Source organism: Macrobrachium rosenbergii, chromosome 52 (assembly GCF_040412425.1).
Source record: "Macrobrachium rosenbergii isolate ZJJX-2024 chromosome 52, ASM4041242v1, whole genome shotgun sequence".
Classification (NCBI taxonomy): Eukaryota; Metazoa; Arthropoda; class Malacostraca; order Decapoda; family Palaemonidae; genus Macrobrachium; species Macrobrachium rosenbergii.
The window spans coordinates 35,472,107-35,491,532 of NC_089792.1; the positions used below are offsets into that span (position 1 = coordinate 35,472,107).

The 19,426-nt window shown below is 38.0% G+C and overlaps 1 long non-coding RNA gene across 1 annotated transcript; it reads left to right on the forward strand.

The window, feature by feature from the left end:
* Positions 1-634: 634 nt before the first annotated feature.
* Positions 635-2,173, forward strand: LOC136833805 (uncharacterized). The gene is made up of 2 exons (XR_010851591.1): positions 635-1,005; positions 1,995-2,173. It is a non-coding gene; the product is annotated as an uncharacterized lncRNA (long non-coding RNA).
* Positions 2,174-19,426: the final 17,253 nt, after the last annotated feature.

A 19,426-nucleotide genomic window follows, 5' to 3' on the forward strand; every position in this document is an offset into this window, starting at 1 on the left:
ACGTAGGAAAGAGTTTATCATATAAGCTGTGTCACAATCTGCATCACACCAACTTGTTCTCCCTGTCATAATTATAAAGTATAATGAAGAGATAAGTAAGAAAAAAGAATAAATTTACTATTTGTTTGTTTCACCAATCTATAGAAATGAGTGTATTTCTTTTCTGACATTTAAAAATAAATTCATAAGTAAGAACACTAAATATACATTTTTAATCAATATACTATTAGGCTATGAATGTATTTTTTCTGAATATATTTAAAGAATAAATTTGCCTCATTGTAGTTAAACTGATTCTTTTTTTCATAAAATTATATATATATATATATATATATATATATATATATATATATATATATATATATATATATATATATATATATATTATATATATATAGGTACCAGGTACTTTTTGTTTATTCCCAAATAATGTAGACGCATATTTCAACAAGTGTAGGTACTGTTCTGTACTCAGCAGTCAGTACTCTGTAAGGAAGCCTCTGACGGCTCTGAGTATGCCAACTGCCAAGTGCCCCCCCTAAAAATATTACCTAGATCCGCCACTGTGCAAGAATACAGATGATAAGCCTTACTGAAGAAATATCCTGATTCAGTTTAAAAAGACAAGGACCCTACACAAAGAGACGAAGGTCTGTAATGGGAAAATTATTCCTTTAAATATTATTGATTTGTTTAGGAATTGATTCATCATCCTCCTCTAATATCTTTATACTGCTGTTGTGAGAGTGATTGGGACTGTAAAATGTTTTCGTTTTCGTTGTGGACATCGAATGCATAGAAGTGTAGCCAGTCCCTTGTTTTGTTTTTCTTTCGCTCTGAATGTGGGAGCGCTGTCCTGAATCTTTCGTCTGCATGTTGGCAACACTAAAGAAACATGTAAGGGACGAGAACGCTGTTGGTGTGAAAAGGACGTCAAGCGGTCCACCCTTCATTTTGGCTATTTTACCAAATTATTAATACAAGTTATTATCTATCCCTTGCAAGGTAAGCTTTTAAAGTCATAATATTACCGTTAGTTCATTAGTTGGAACAGATCAGTATCATGAAAGAACAGCAGCAGACGAAGATTTAAGTGCAGAGTTGTTGCATGCCCAGTCAAACGTGATTGCAACGCCTTAACGTGAAAAATTTCGCAGTCTTGAAATATTCTTCACATTCATTAGTTGTGATATTTTGCTGTGTTAGTTTGAATTGTAACTTGCCATTTGATAGGGTTGTAAAATGTTAGGAAAAGATAGTTATAAGTATTTTGTTTATGTAAAGTTTTTGTAGATACCAGTGCCTAAAGGGTGCCACAAAATGCCCGTCCGACAGGGCATCTTGGGTTTACCCCTCCCTCCCTCATGGAAGTTTCCACTGCTGATCACGATCTTAGACAAGGCTATACAGTAATTTAAGAAGGCCTACCCTAGACTAGTTCTGTTTGAATGAGGAATTATGACAATTTTTGTTACAAATAGCTTAGGCTATATATATAAAAGTTCATGAAAACTTAATTACATAGGACTTAGCCTATACCCTCATTAAACTAACCTAACTTGTGGCCTATTGTAACCTAGTAAAAATCAGCCATGTAAACTTTGCATAGGCTATCCTTAACGATTTCTGAAGAGGCCTAGCCTAGACTATATCCTGTTAAAAGGCACCTTAGCCTGGTTTTACCTCGTTTTAGTTTAAGTGTTTCTCAGAAATCTTTCAGGTAGTCTTATCCGTTGACATATGTTGTGTACAAAACATTTAGTACTGTGTGGAGTAGGGTATGAAATGATTTACACCTTACTGTAAATTAATTGATTCCAGGGCTGCTCCATTTTTGATACTTATCCTGTTGTGAAGGAAAAGCAATTCCCATAGTATGTGGTTCATATATTTTTTTTTGACATCTCTCAATATAGAGAGTTATTTTTGTTGTTTTAAACTACTCACTTGTATTGTTTTCTTGAAATAAAATTAAATAAAAGGAATATTTCCAGGGACCTAGTTCAGGAGTCCTGAAGAGTATGTAAATTGGACCTAGTTCAGGAGTCCTGAAGAATATGTAAATTGGATCTAGTCCAGGAGTTCTGAAGACTATGTAAATTAACCAAGTCCGGGAGACTAGACCTGGGAGAAATTTGGCACGATGTAATGAGTAATAAAGAAACGAACTGAGTACCAGGGATTTTCTTCAATACCATCGTACCTTACCACTAAAAATGGAAATCAGCACTTCAATTGCCTCCCAGTGGGAAGACATCACCTGGCCTCATCAGTAATAAGACCCGTACACCCAAGGAATATCATGTAATAGCAGGTAGGGCAGGCCTACCCTAATTCCCAGGCAGCGTAAACGTCATTAGTCTTCATACCCACCGTGTCAACTATGACACAGTACCATTCTCCGACCCCTGTCTCCAGGCAAGAAGACTGACAGCAGTGCATCTAGATAGTAGTATTATTATTCTCTCTTATCTCATATATCTTAATGTCTTGGTGGGGGAAGAATTCTCCCGTGACATTTGGTGGCAGCTGGGATCTTTTTGTGCTATTGATCCATACCCACTGTGCCTATATATTATGTAGGTCACTTATAATGTTTTGTCATATTGTATGCAGTTCTTTATACAATATTGTTGATTTTTATCTGATTAAGGTAATGACTTATTTACATGCATATTCATTATTTCTATGGTAACGGATTGTATGGTATTGTCTATATTGTAGTTTACATTTTATTGTTTGATTATATATAAGTGTTTGAAATATTGTAACAATGGCAACTGGTAATGATGAATCATATATTGATCTAATTCAATTAGAGCAAGAAACACAACAAACATTACAGACAGTTAAGAACTTCACTCAGTCCTACCTGGACGTTTGGTCTCAAGTGGGAGATCTATCAAATCAAATCAAAGACTTGGACCAGAAGTTGGTTGGCATACAGGGGACAATACAGCACTTAACACCCAAACATAATAACACTCAACCACCCATAATGTCTACACCACATACGTCTCATATTCCAAGTGATCCATTCTCATGTGACAACCTCAGTACCATAACAGGAACCCCACAATACAGACCCCCAATACCACCTCGTACAAATACTAAAGCTCCTACTAATGTCAAAGAAACTAGAAGGTTTTTAGGAATGTGTGGATTTTATCGCAAGCACATACAAAATTTTGCTAAAGTTGCTGTCCCTTTAACCAATCTCTTAAGAATGAGAGAGCCATTTGCATGGACACCAGAGTGTCAGTCTAGTTTTGAGCAGTTGAAACAGCTCCTTATGACAGCTCCTTTGCTCATAAAAGCAGACATGACAAGACCTTTTCAGTTATTCACAGATGCTAGTCTGGATCATGTAGGTGCAGTGCTTATGCAGGAGAGTGATGGCCTTTTGAAACCTGTTGGATACTTTTCAAAGAAATTGAAGCCTGTAGAACAGAGATATTCTACTACTGATAGGGAAGCCTTGGCTATAGTGTTACCATGTAGGCGGTTTCATCATTTTCTTTGGGGTACCATGTTTACAATCCACACAGACCATCAACCTCTTGTGTCAGTATTCAAAAGAAAGACAAAGTCACCTAGGATGAGTAGATGGATTATTGAAATGCGGGATTATCGCTTCAAAGTTGTGTATAGGCCAGGAAAGCACAATGAGGTAGCTGACCAGTTAAGTAGGCCAGTTAGGGCAATCTTTCACAATAATCTTGGGTTGAGTAAGGAAGAATACAAGGCTAAGCAGGTAGGTGAAACAAGATTGGGTGAATTGATTGCATACTTAGAAGGAGGAAAATTGCCTAGGGAAGAAGTTTCCCAGAGCGTTCATCCATCAGTTTATGCTGTATGAAGGCTTGTTATATCTGAGTGCTGACAAGCATGACAATAGTGTTCAGTTAAGACTTGTGGTACCGCAGGAGCTTAGGAAAGCTGCTTTGAAGGTTGGTCATGAGTCTGTTGCTAGTCATTTAGGGAGAAGGAAAACTATTGATGCTCTGGAGACTTACTTCTATTGGCCTTCACTTAGATCTGATGTGGTTAAGTTTGTTAAAGAATGCATTACATGTCAGGTTCATAAAGACAGTCCATCCTTACAGCAGAAATTCCAAAACTCCCACCAGTTCGTAAACCCTTGGAGCGTATCAGTATTGATTTGACAGATATGATGTCTGGGTGCAAATGGGTACCGTTATGTTCTTACAGTGATTGATCATTATTCACGCTTTGTGAAGTTTTACCCACTGAGGAATAAGACTACAGAAGTGGTCAGTAAGAATTTCCAGAAATATTTATATGATTTCGGAATTCCAGGGTGTGTAATTCTTGACAATGGTGCTGAATTCACATCACAACAGTTTAGAGATCTTTGCCAAAAGCACAACATAAACACTGGTTTCATCACACCATACCATCCTGAAGGTAACAGCATATCAGAAAGAATGCATAGGACTATGAAGACCCTGTTGAATGTCGTGTCAGGGTCATCCTTATCAATGGCCAACCTATTTAGGCGAGACCCAACGGGTCCTTTTGTGCTGTCCACGCAACAACAGGTGAACAGCCACATTATGTCTTCTTTAGCAGGAGACCTGCTAGACAAATAATAACTACATTGCCATCAATTGATGATGAAGTGAGTGATTCTGATATCGCCAAAGTTCACGAGATAATCCAAAAGACCCACTTAGAGAGGTCAAAAACATTTTTAAGTATAGCTAACCGAAAGCGAGTGAATACGAGTGTTGAAAAGAATTCACTAGTCTGGGTCAGAAATGAGACTCAAATACCTGGTAGTAGTCGAAAGTTAAATGTTAAGTGGCTCGGACCCTATAGAGTAGTAGAAGTTGTAACGAGATGGATCCACTTACGTGTTGAAAAAATTTGTTTGATGATACAATCGTAGAACGAGCTGCTAATAAACTAAAGCCATTCCATGGTGATGAGGAATGGTTAGTTACCATGAAAGAGCACTCTGAAAATGTGCCAGATATAGTAACTGAAGGAGTTCGTACAAGAGGTGCTAGGAATATTGTGCCTCCCTCACGTCTCATTGAAGAGAGATAGACTCTTGTATGGTGATGTACATAGACTTTTGCTGAGGGAGAGACGTTGTTTCCCCAAGTGCCCTAGAGACTCATGTTTTCTGATGTTGGTAGTGATGTACAGTACTGTAATTTTGTATGTTTGTATGTTCTCTTTTGCTTAGTTTAAGGTTGATGAAAATATAATTTTTCTATTCACAATGGCCAGTAATGTGAAACTTTATAGTTTTGAGGTAATGAACAAAGGAATGATGTAAACCATTTTGTGCAAGATTTCACATAGTGCCCTGGTTGGGAGTGCAATTGTGGTCTTATGGGTCTTGTCTTATAGGAAATTGTCAGAGTTTTGCTCTTGTAGTACTGGTTTGGTACATCTTAGAGGATAGAGTACACCACTTTCCAAACCCCTTTGAGATTCAAGTTTAGAGTCGTTTCTAGCCAAGAGCTCTGGTGAGTTTGATAATCATTAGGACGCCTCAATAGGGATGTAAATTTTGTCTTCATATGTGGAGAACTCTTTTGTTGCAGAGTGATGTGACATCCTGTGTAAGTGGAGTCAATCCAACCCCAGTATTAGGCTAGACAAAGCTATTAGGAAAGCTGTATTGAATGCACACCTATAGGGTAGTGTCCCATTTAGTACTCAAGTATATCCTTGTGTTATGTTGTTGCAAGAGCCCTTTAGTCTCTAGTTAAGATCGTTGCTTGTTTCTACTGTACAAGACCTGTTTTCCACAGTCGCAGACCCATCTAAGGAGCTGTTTGGTTCCATTAGGAAAAATTGTCCTTGATATTAGAGTGGACATGAATCAATTCTTCCCCGAGGGAAAAGCTTTGTAATGGGAAAATTATTCCTTTAAATATTATTGATTTGTTTAGGAATTGATTCATCATCCTCCTCTAATATCTTTATACTACTGTTGTGAGAGTGATTGGGACTGTAAAATGTTTTCGTTTTCGTTGTGTACATGTACTATAAAATTCATCTCACTAAAAGAGAGAGAGAGAAATTATTACTTTTAATAATATTTAATGTTATTTGATTTACACATAAAACCTTGAAAGCTTATAAATTACATAAAAAAATTAAACAAACACTTTTGCTGAGTTTCTCAGTGTTCGGAAATGTTCGCGTCTGTGAAAAACTCGTGTATGACCATTAGTTAGGTTCCAATAAAAAATTCGTGTGTCTGTGAATTCATGCAACTCGAATCGCATGAAAAATTCAGTATTACTGTATGTATGTATATATATATATATATATATATATATATATATATCTATATATATATATATATATATATATATATATATATATATATATATAAAATTAGTGTGTGTGTGTGTGTATTAACAAGTCGAATCAAGACAACTGACCCCTTAACTTGAGGTTAACTGTGGGGACAAAGACAAATACGTACTGGTGCACATTGTCAAGAGTCTGTACAATTACACGGGTGCATGAAAGCACACACATGCACACGCACACACACACAAATGCCTAATTGTGAAATTGCAACACATAATTCTCCTCTCACACATTCAAAGCGACTTATGATATATTTATAGACATCCACAAGTAATTCACTCGTATAGCTAGAGGAGTTGAAATAAACACACATGGTTAGGCTACGCTCCAGTCAATACATCCTATCTCACTCTCACCTTTGGCGTTATTCAATACGTATTTTAGGAGTCAACAGAAACACTCAAGAGACCAAATAAGGATTACCCTACCTAGAGTAGGATTTGCAATGACAGTTTACAAAGATCTGGCTTTATTATTTATCCCACATAATACATGAGCACGCACACGCTTTCACTGACCCAGCCCTTTCAACAAGCCATACAAAACACTTGTACCCACTTTTGAAGGCAGGAGCTAGGGATCTGAGGTGTACTAATGACCAAGACGCCGTCTTCATTGTAGTGCAATCCTGTGATGGACGCATCTGCAACAGTACTGATGAAAGGACCAAGGTTCTGAAACGTCGCTACACGCACCCACCTGCTCTGGTCTGTAAGCAAAGACGAAAACAGGAGACCATTGGTTTTTTCTGGTCTCTAGCGAACATGCACAAGAGAGACGCCCATGAGGACTTCTGCGCAAGCTTTACAAACTCCCCACACGACGTCCTCGCACAAGCACACGAATTTTGAAGCCTGCACAAAATAGAAGGAAAAGTTGTACAGAATCTTCGAAGATATTGACGCGTGCGAACGGCAATGTAGCGTCTACACAGAGACAGGTAAAACAGAGATAAAAGATTCAGGACATCTGTGTTTGTCGGCAGACAAACAGATGGCGATATCAAGAGACATGATTAACATACGGTGATGTAACATACATCAGTGGAAAGGCCAGGAAATTCTACATATGGCTAATTGCTTGAGATTCAAGACAGATTAATGGATACAATGCAGTAGCATAATATATGTGAAATGGAGAGACATTTGGCGTCTTCACAAACAGAAACACACATACAGTTTGATACAGAAGATTCGTTGGAACATTATGAGTACATGATTAGAATGCTTGCATGGCAATGCAAGTAGTGGTGATTGTACATACATTAAGACAACAATGCTTAGAGAGAAACAGACGGAAATATTGTATGGTTGAAATCGCGTTCCTGTAGATAAAGAAAACGATGATGATGATTGACGAACACACACGTGTTTGGAAGAGGCAGCGTCGGGTCTCTTACAAGACTAAATGTCACCGATAGACCTACTACGAAGAAACTTTTAAACTACTGAGATAAAAGGCCAATTAACCATATGCAAGGAAGAGTGGTTTCCTGGAGATCCGCGCTTGAACATTAACAGATCCTCAAGGTCACTCCAAGCCTTGTGGTCCGTGCCTCCAAGTTTTTGTTACCACTACCTATGATATTTTCAGGTGGTTCTCCGTTTAGTGCTTTCAGCAGTCTATGTGGCAAACGCAGCGAGAAGTGAATATGTGAACGGCCGCAATGGACATTGTTGTCAAAGGAACTTGAACTTCAGTTGCTCTGATTAAAGGTTCAAATTACAAGTGAAAGATAAGGAATTATTATTATTATTATTATTATTATTATTATTATTATTATTATTATTATTATTATTATAGCACAAAAACTTATGAAATGCAAAACAGTTCAATTAACTTGCCGCGCAAAATTCCACAGAAGACAATGCCCATTTGTGAATATAATATTACAAAACCGAAACGACACCTGAGAGAAGTTAATCACAGTGTGATATACGTTAAGATAGAAGAAATGCACTAAACTGACAAACATTCGCTGAACAGTAGCCTAGATACGTCATACAAATGAAGCAGAGAAGCGTTTGCGTTTCCAGGCACAATTACAGCCTCTCTTAAACTTCCGAATCATCCGTAACGCTGCAGAAGACTGTTCTGCGGCTTCAAGGTCACGTGAGTGAAAGTGGCGGGGCACTTCAGTACCAAACGGAAGCTGAATCTCTGCACGCACTGCGAGCAACAGGTGACACCAACAAGTGCTCAGGTTTTCTGTCGCAGGATCAGAATCCTTTCTGCACACACTCAAAAAAGTCTTCTTACTTCAGGGAGCTGTCATTATGCATTTAAACAAATAAACTTACTGCCACCCAATATCGTTATCAGTCGGAACATATGCTTACGAGACAACTGCCGGCTTTCCGTAATTTTGTTTAAATAAAACTGTGGCCTACATGCTACGGGCCAACTCTAGCTAAACTGGTTACTATTGTTTTACAACGAGGTAATTAAACGTATAATTCTCTCACCTTATTTCATATCAGATATAAATCACATAACACTCATAAATCATATGGCTGTTATTCCGATTGAAATCACAGTCGTTGGAAGGGTAAGTTTTAGATCCGGTTTTGGCCAAAATCCGATAAAAATGCAGAAGAGTTGGCTCATTTTCCCATGCGACACATCCTAACCTAACTTCTCACAAACAGGGCGCCATTCCCTAATCTGGAATCTTCCCAACAACCCCACCCGACCTGTGCGCAATTACCTTGCACTACAGGGTAGCCTACGTTGGATACTCCCAGCGCCAAAAAAGTTGCCTGTCTGTCTACGAAACGACGATCATCGCCGTCTTCATTTTTGCCGCCTTTACTGGCTGCTTTGGATCAGCTCCGGTGTCAAGATGTAAAAAGATGCCAGAAGAAGAGTCCTTGTAGTAGCGGTCTTATAAGCAAGCACCTTCTGTCGCTCTTATTGGCCGTAGCAGCATCGCAAGGTACCAAAAAAAAAGAAAGAAAAAAAGCCGTCTTTTGACGATTGCTAATCTGAATAAAGCTACGAGTAATTAACGGTGGTCACGCGTGAATCATCACGACGAAGTCATACATTATCATAATCATTGTTGGGAAGGAAGGGTCAAGAGAGTTACCAATGGTGTAGCTGCGTTCAGTGGCAAATCACATACAACAAATCTCACGCATCGTTTTGGCAAGGTGACGTACAGAAACAGACTAGAAAATCATTCAAATTGAGTGAGAAGATTACATAAATACAATGAAACATGGATGGAAGGCCTTGTCTGATGCAATGTACAATCCTTTGTCCCTCTTATTTCTGAATAACTGTATCTATATATTGTGCACAGATGGTGTTTAGTGAGCATGTCAGATGCTCCATTGGGGGAATCTTCGTAAACAGTGGCGTTAACGTCAAGTAGGCCTATGCACCAATAGCGACGAAGACCTTTACAAAACCAAGAGTGGGAAGCAAAGTGATGGATTGCATTTTATATCAGTTGATTGATATCTGTACCATATGAACAAATATTTGAGATATCTTTAAAGCAATGATTAATAGAATCGACGAATATAGAATTCAATCTGTGAACAAGTGGTTGAGAATAATGAGGAAGGCCGATACTTGCAAAGATATATAAACACTCCATACAGTGAGGGAACATCATGCACCATGTGCCTAGATAACCCTATTTATGTCTTTATTCTTGGAAACATTTCAGGTGTAAAGGATCCTAAACAAATTATTAAAGTTGAGGCTTAGATAGCGAAAAATGCTATTAATACATGGCCTGGGGGGGTTCTCCTGTGCATGAGATGTACCCTAATTTACCCACTTGCCTTTTACAGTAGACACCTTGAATTATCTGAAAAATCAGGGTGAACTTTCTGAAACCTGGCAGCAAGTTAGAAATTTAGGCTTAATTTCACTATATCAGGTGATAATTTCGACCCGTAAACTCTGGGTACCTGACCTTAAAATACCCACATCTCCCTTGAAAATTAACGTAGAAGGCTCATTTACCACTCAAAACGTTCCTTTTAATGAGCTCTTTCCAATGATATGAAAATCTTTAACTGTTAGGTCTATATTAAGTCATAAATACCCAAAATGTCACCAGAAATCGAGAAAAGCTGATGATTTACCTCATGAAGGAAAAATGGTAAAAACCAAACAATATTAAAGAATGAATGGCATATATTGACAATAATCAACACAGCAACACTATATTATTCAAATAATAAGCACTTTATTACTTTCTAAACACACAGAAGCATACAGTAACTTTTCATAAAAACTTTATTTTTAAAATGCCCATTTATGGTCATTGCTATCTAGGTGGCACTTTATCATGGTATGGGGATTAATATTTGATGATAAAGTACTTTGAAAAACTACTCAAGTGAATAAAATTATAAAAAAATATATAGCTTGCACAATTTCCTTAAATAATTATTGACTTTATAAATTCTGGATATAGCATGAAAATTTTATTAACGTAGCTTTGGTATTAAAAGGGTACTATGACATTGCAAATGAAGAAGTTGTATTGGTTGAATTAAACTAATTCAAACATCCATAACAATAGTTTTAATATCAAAAGATAAATTCAAATGCAGTATATATTTAATAATGTAAATACATGTATTGAATTTATAATTGAAATGTCTGTAGTTTATTTTCATGGCTAAATATTCTAAGCTTTAACTTACATTCGTAAAGGAGTCAAATTTACACAAGTTCTTATGGACGAATGACAGTATTTGCTTCTCATGATTGTGCTTTTAATAAGATTCCTCATTCCATACTGTAACCTAAAGGATTGCTACATATTGCATCACTTACAACTAAGACACTTTGACATTTACAAAAGCTGCAGCAAGGAACATGATTGCTGCGACAGGGACAGTGATATGTTCCACATTTTGTACAAGTGCACATCACAGTGAATTCCTCAGGTATTGGGTTCTTTCCATTAGTTGGCACCAAAAGATCATCAGCTACTTTATAACCATATAACATAGGATCAAGGGGCTCCCATTTAGGTTTAGATAAGACAGAAATCATGTGATATGTGGTAAAGTCTGCTCTTTTTATATGTTGTATTGTTGCATAGGTAGTAGGTGGTAGGTTCTTAAAACATGACCGCTTGGAATGATGATACATATAGTTTCTCAGGCGATCTGCTGTTTTACACATTGTTGACTGCTTCAGTGCTCTTGTCAAATACTCTTCAGCCATGATAACTTGACTTTCAAAATTATTTTTAGTTCCAAATTCTTTTAAATACATTTCTGGATGTGCCTTTAGAGCAGCAAGTTTAGTCCCAAATTTGCTTGTGTAATCACAGCCAGTCAGGGAATGCCACCTAGATAGCAATGACCATAAATGGGCATTTTAAAAATAAAGTTTTTATGAAAAGTTACTGTATGCTTCTGTGTTTTTAGAAAGTAATAAAGTGCTTATTATTTGAATAATATAGTGTTGCTGTGTTGATTATTGTCAATATATGCCATTCATTCTTTAATATTGTTTGATTTTTACCATTTTTCCTTCATGAAGTAAATCATCAGCTTTTCTCGATTTCTGGTGACATTTTGGGTATTTATGACCTAATATAGCCCTAACAGTTAAAGATTTACATATCATTGGAAAGAGCTCATTAAAAGGAACATTTTGAGTGGTAAATGAGCCTTCTACGTTAATTTTCAAGGGAGATGTGGGTATTTTAAGGTCAGGTACCCAGAGTTTACGGGTCGAAATTATCACCCGATATAGTGAAATCAAGCCTAAATTTCTCACTTGCTGCCAGGTTTCAGAAAGTCCACCCTGATTTTTCAGATAATTCAAGGTGTCTACTGTAAAAGGCAAGTGGGTGAATTAGGGTACATCTCATGCACACGGGAACCCCCCCAGGCCATGGACTGTATGCGGACAAACGACCAAAGGGGTGAGGCAGACAAAAGTGGGGCAGGGATGGAATAGAAAAAGGCTACTACAAAGACAGCAGCGGTTGTGACCAGAGCCCAAGCTCAGAGAGACGTGCAGAATCAAACTACTGGCAGTAGCCTCTAGCATCCCCCATATAGGACTAGAGTCCAGCGGAAGTATATCAGTTTAGCTGACTGGTGGGAAAGAGCCAAAACTACCATAGAATACAGGAACAAGGGTGAAGGAGCTTTCAAGTTCAAGGTAATGAATTATGTAATATACAGTGTTTTCCAGAACAAGGTAACTAGAGAAGGGAAGCAAATCTTAGAGCTGGAGATGTATTGGGCCCAAGTGATGAAGTTGCTCATGAGTTCATCATCGGTGGTGATCTTGGGGCAAAGGAGGTTGTCGAGAGTATATCCAGCAACTTTCATCGGCCAGAGTGATTGTGCACGTCACCAGGTTGTGCAGGTCCTGCTAAATTTGCTGCACCGAGTGGCTGTACCAGCAAGATATCATTAAGAAAGATGCCAGTGATAGATTTCCCATTCAGTAGAATAGCTGTAGACCTGACTGGACCTTGTCAAACCATAAGTTATGGTATTATTTTATTTTACATAGTTCCCCCTTGCACCATTTTCTGTGCAGTACCAAACAAAAACACTAAAACTATTATTTCCTCTTACATTCCAGATCGAAGTCCATTAACAAAGTATATATCAATTTTTTTTTACATAAGTTTAGTTTGTAAATACCATTATATAGACATTAGTGAAATTTTGTTAGTTTTGGTTAATGATGAAAAGAATGTTAGTGAAATTTCCTTAGAGTTTATACGCAAATTGTTTAATCAATTATGTAGCGTCTACATATTGCAAAGCAAGCATGTATTTAAATGGAGTCATTGAGACTTAGGAGGAAAAGAGACAAACAACAAAAGACCAGAAAGTCAGAGGACAGCTGATCTTACAGCCCTTCCCTTCACCTCACTTAGAAAGGAGCGACCCAAAACTACGCTTAGAGGAACTTATATTAGCGGCAGCTGAGAGGAGAGCAATTTTCAAAATGAAAAAGAAAAGTGTAACCAGAATATCTGCCAGACTATTTCCACGAATTATGTCCAATAAAAAAAGTGTAAGCGCATCATGAAGAGTAGGCCTACAGTGAGGTGAATAAATCTTTTTTATTTTATCTTTCAGTAGAATTTCCTACAAGGTACCCAGAGAGAGTAGCATTTCTTAAAACAGAAACCAGGAAAGCCTCATTGGCTAAGGTATCCAGTTTATTTCTGAGATGATGAAGGAGGCGGGCTGCCTGACAAGCACCAAGCAGATGTTTACGACTCCATATAATCCAAAATGCAATGGACTGTGCAAAAGGATCAACACTATGCTGAAATTTATGCTGAATATGAGCCCGGAGTGATCAACAGATTGGGATTATTATCTACTTTCGATCCTATTTGCATATCAAGAGGCACCACTGTCGATCACTGGAGTCTCACCTTTTTATGCTATTGTATAGAAGGACCATGGAAAGGCTGATGCAGACTCTCAATTAATTATGGACCAAAGACTGTCACGATAAAGTGTGCAACACCTATCAGTGCATGCTGGAGCTATGGATCACCTAGAGGAGACCTGTTGACTAGCCAGAGTTTATAGCCTATAGTATGTGGCACAGGGATGCCAGAAAGTTCACTATGATAAAGGACCAGAGACTGTCAGTCAAAGTGGGACAGAAAGTGTTAATGTTACTACCAACAGAGGCAAACAAGCTAATCTTGAGTGGAGAGTGCCTTAAGAAATAGGGGAGGTCATTAATCCCACTGATGTCGGTGGAGAACTGAAGTCTCTTCATGCAAACATCCTGTCCTGCTACGACGAAAAGAAAGTGAGTGAAGTAGTAGAAACTGTTGTCGAAGTAAAAAGATGCGTGAGTGTGACCGCCATTGAAGAAGAAGCTGAAGAGGTCCAAGTAACCTTGGACGAAGGGTGGTTGGAACTTCAACCACAGAAGGGAGAACAGGCGTACCAAGATGTCAACGTTAGTGGTGACTTATCACATTTATATATATTTTTTCTCACATTTTTCCATTCACAAACATTATGCTATAAATGCATTTTATATCCAATTCACTCTACTGCGGAAATAATACCAAAGGAGAATTTCAACTGGTAAATGGTTCATCACCTGGCACATTCAGTCTACCAACAGCAACCCCTGACTTCAGTGACAAGTACTTTTACCACTGGGCTGTCAAGGGAGGTAATATATATATATATATATATATATATATATATATATATATATATATATATATATATATATATATATATATATATATATATGCATACATATATATTCCTTTTCCTCTTCAAGAGGTGATTCCAGAAAGTGTTAGCCTTTCAGTTCAAAGCAAGATTTTTAGGATGAGGTTTATAGCTCCTGACCCTTATTCTCCCTGGCTTATACCTACAACAGTTGACTATCCACCAAGTACATGATCCAGTACTTGAGTTAACCGTAGGCTATTCTTTAGGAAACGGCCCACTTATCACTCAGTATCCTCTCCCGGGTCCCTGTGACCTATCTTGGCGCGATTATTAACGCATGTACCCAGATATAGGAAAAAAAAGAGATTTCTCCCGTTTTCATTTTCCTGTAAAAGAAAACGACTGAGATGTCTATTTGTCTGTCCGTCCGCACTGTTTCTGTCCGCTCCCACTTCTTAAAAACTACTGAGGCTAGAGGGCTGCAAATTGGTATGTTGGTCACCCACCCTCCAATCATCAAACATACCAAATTGCAACCCTCTAGCCTCAGTAGATTTTATTTTCTTTAAGGGTAAAATTAATCATGATCGTGCGTCTGGCAGCGCAACAACACAGGCCATCAAGGCCGGCTGAGAGTTTCATGGGGTGTTGCTGAGAGTTTTATATAGCATTATACGCTGCACAGAAAACTCGATCGCGCAGAAGAAACTTTAGCGCATTTTTTACTTGTTTGTTATTTTCACCTTCGAAATAGCATCGAATGATTTTGAAATGGAAGTCATCACCTTCGGCCATTTCGCATTTCGACGGTTTCGAGAACTTCCGCAAGCAGCCAGCGCTTGCGGTGGCGTCGTCGTGTCGTGATTCACGATCCAGCAAGCAGGTATAATTCCTTTTATTAGCGTTTGGGAGGTTTGAATAAAAGAACCCACAATCTCAAGGTGTTCAGCAACCGAGATGTTATCTGACTTGCAAATCAAACAGCAGTGTAGTAATTTATGTAAAATAATAGGAAGTCGGGAACGTGCGTTTTGACAGTTTCTGATATCAAAATGCTTATTTCTCTCTCTCTCTCTCTCTCTCTCTCTCTCTCTCTCTCTCTCTCTCTCTCTCTCTCTCTCTCTCTGATAATGAGGTTTATTAAAATTTGGTAAACACATATAATATCTCATTATCATCCTCACTGCTTGCTGAGACGCGTCTCCCTGCCAATGAAAATATCTGAATGCAGCAAAAGTAGATAGCAACAGATATTCGTTGCATTCACACTCAACATCATTTCACTGTGATCATGCACTATATATAACCTTTCCAGTGATAATCCGAAATCATGTAAAGACGAGAAAAGACTCGAAACGATCTAAAGGAAACCTGACAACGAAAAATGGCTGTCTAATAAATTAACGACACTTAACTCACGTAAGCAATGAGTGCGATCAGTCTGCGATGAATAGCTCGTTCTGCTTTGCTATTTCGTCCCCAGGGCGCAAATACGAGGGAAGGCCGTGTTGTGTGCTTCTCGACCCGGATGGAGGCTTCGCGTCAATGCGGCTTCGTCCTGATGGCACTGGACCGAGGAGACTCGTGTCCATCGGTCAACAGACCAAGCTATTTGCGCTAATTGATGCCTCGTGTGATGACACAGGAAGTTTATAGCCAAGTACACGACAAACAATTACGGACGAAGCTATGTGGCCTCATTTCTGGGCAACTGCGCCGTTTGATTTGAGAGCGGCTCGTCGTGCACATTCATTCTTAAGCTTCAATATTTGCTGCGAATTTGCAAAATCCCACTCGGTCACTATTTTCTCTCTCTCTCTCTCTCTCTCTCTCTCTCCTCACATACAAACAAAAATGTGATATACTGTGTGTATATATATATATATATATATATATATATATATATATATATATATATATATATATATATATATATATATATGTGTGTGTGTGTGTGTGTGTGTGTGCGTATTCCTCTTAAAGTGGGTATTTTTGCCTTGACGTTGTCAGCAAGTCTGCAGGGACAAAGCCGCCCATTTTAGGCCTGGTTGCAACTACCACATTTGTCTAACTACCAGGTACTTAGTTCAGTGTATAGGTCAATAGATGTAGGGAGCATCTTTTGTGCAAATATACGAAGTTGCTGATGGTTTGGGAGTTTTGTCCATTTGTGGTTTATATACTTGATTCAACAGTTTGAAAAGTATACCACTGACTGTCCTTTTGGCCCCTCTAGGGAATCTTTTATACAGTAGATGGATTCATTACTTGACTGCAGTTTTTCTGGTGGTGACGAAATGGCGTAATACATGCAGATACATAAACACACACACATACACACACACACACATATATATATATATATATATATATATATAAAAGATAAAATCCACATTTAGGAAACGGAAACACTGGAGTGCTGCGAGGCCTTTGAAGCTAGGTCCTTTACTTAGCAGAGTCTGCTAAGTAAAGGACTTAGCGTCGAAAGGCCTCGCAGCACTTCAGTGTTTCCGTTTCCTTCTGTGGATTTTATCTTTATTTATATATTCATCACGTTCCATATTTTCATGATTCAGTTATACATACATACATATATATATATATATATATATATATATATATATATATATATATATATATATATATATATATATATATATATATATATATATATACTGTTTGTATGTGAGTACAGAGGAGAGAGGAAAGAAAATAATGGCCGAGAGCAACACACACACACACACACACACACTGCTACGAATGTCCGGGGGATACTTGCTTGACTCTGGGCGGCAACGGATAACGCAGGGGAGTTCCTTTTATTTATTACACATCTGACTCAATATTAGGACAATTCGTCGACAAAACAAAGGAAATCTATGGCTTAGGGCCTTCTTTATGTGAGGGAATTACGTAAACTCGCGGGTTCTCTTAACTAATTATATTTATATGACAACAGAGATCAGAAGAATGACGAATTGCTGGGCAGGTAATAAGAAGGGCCTGCTAAAATAATGAATCCTACGCAGAATAAATATTCTACGCTGACGATGTCTTCGTAACAGTCGAGGCCTATCTGCAAATATATGCAAGACGGTTACTTGCAATAATAGCAAGGCTCTCAAAGGGAAAGTGAGGAATGCACAGATGGTGCCAGATAACTCAGTTCGACACTAATGCATGATTTCGTTAACACTGACTGCTCCAACACAAATTACTGAAGGTGATCGCACAGTGGAAAATAAATGAATATTAGATACAGAAATAACAAGAATCGTGACTGGCTAAAAAGGAACTTACTCCAGCACATTACCTCAGTCAAGATGACGATGTCCTCGTTCAATAGGGCGCTGGCGATGGAGGAGGGAATTATAACGCCACTACAAAATACACCGGTTGATTCGAGCCCAAGGTCGAAACACGTGGCTCAGAAGGACTGGCAAGGCAAGGACGTCTATCCTTGGGTCGTGTTCTAAGCGTTTTCTCCCTTGATTTCTCTTGCAGTCTCTAGTTATAACCTTTGGGGATTATGTCGTTGTGTCCCACTAGATGGCACAAAGGTCAATCTTTGTCACGTTTTCTTTAAATACAACATGACAGCAGAAAACCACGTGGAGGGTCCAGGATGAAGTGGGGGTCCAACTTTCTCTTTGTGGCTCCTCCCTTGCCTTGGAAGGTACAATCAGCTGGAATTAGGTCTAAAAAGTAGTCACTTTGAACAGAGACAGAGAGAGAGAGTTAGGCTTAACCATTTTGGGGAATGAAAGAGAGACTTTATGAAGGGGCAAGTTGAAACCTCAGTTCTAGTAATTAATAAGTGACATTAATTTTTATTTCTTTCTCAATTACCTTGTAAATGTAAAAACTGGTGAGGTTGCGAGAAAAGGTCCCAAGTCGTTGCAACACACACACACACATATATGTGTATATATATATATATATATATATATATATATATATATATATATATATATATATATATATATATATTCACGTACTTAGAAAATTCGCCCTCCAATCCGTTAGCTAGGAAATCAAATTTCATGGCTGCTGGAGGGGACCCCCATTAGGGGGGACAGAATGTAGTTGTCCTACCCCACTATCGTATGATATTGGGGATTATATTCTCTTCTGTGCCGTGTCTAAGGCATGATGGATTTCAACATCAACTTTGATTAACTTTAAATCATTTGTGGATCTTCTAATATCAGTTTGGATATTTTCTGTTGATGATAATCTTTTATTTTTTTACTTGCAAGATAAGGATGGGGTTTCCCTCTTTTGCAATTATTAAATTGTGAGCTACTAAGGTTATTCACCTTCTGCACGTCTTGAAGCTTCTCCTCGATCAGGCAAAGATACTACCTGAGAGAGCTTATTGAGTCTTTTGTTGGGGAAGGGGGGGACTGATGGCTGCGGGGCATTGGTAAGGCTTAGGAAGTGATACACTGACCTTATTCTGCTGACTAGTTTTCTTAAAGGACAGCACAGCTACCCTACGAGTGCTAGGTGATTATATTATTAATGTTGCAACTTTCCTTGAAAGCTTCCTCATGATTGCTAAATAATATCCAAGCACTCCACTTTTCGTTGTAGATACCAAGATTTATTCTTACTTCGAAAATTGTCCCAGAATGTTCAAATGTCTCATATAGCATCTCATAATCAGTTTCTAAATGAATTTCCAATACATGAGGAATCTTCAGTTTTTCAGTGTTAGCCATATTCTGATATTTATTACTTCTAGCTTTGTTATTATTATTATTATTATTATTATTATTATTATTATTATTATTATTATTATTACCACAAATGTCATTAGTAACCTCTCTTACGTGGGAGTTTGCTCCATTATTTTTAGTGTCATTTAAGTTGACCTGTCCATTATTTGTTTGAGGGGAATT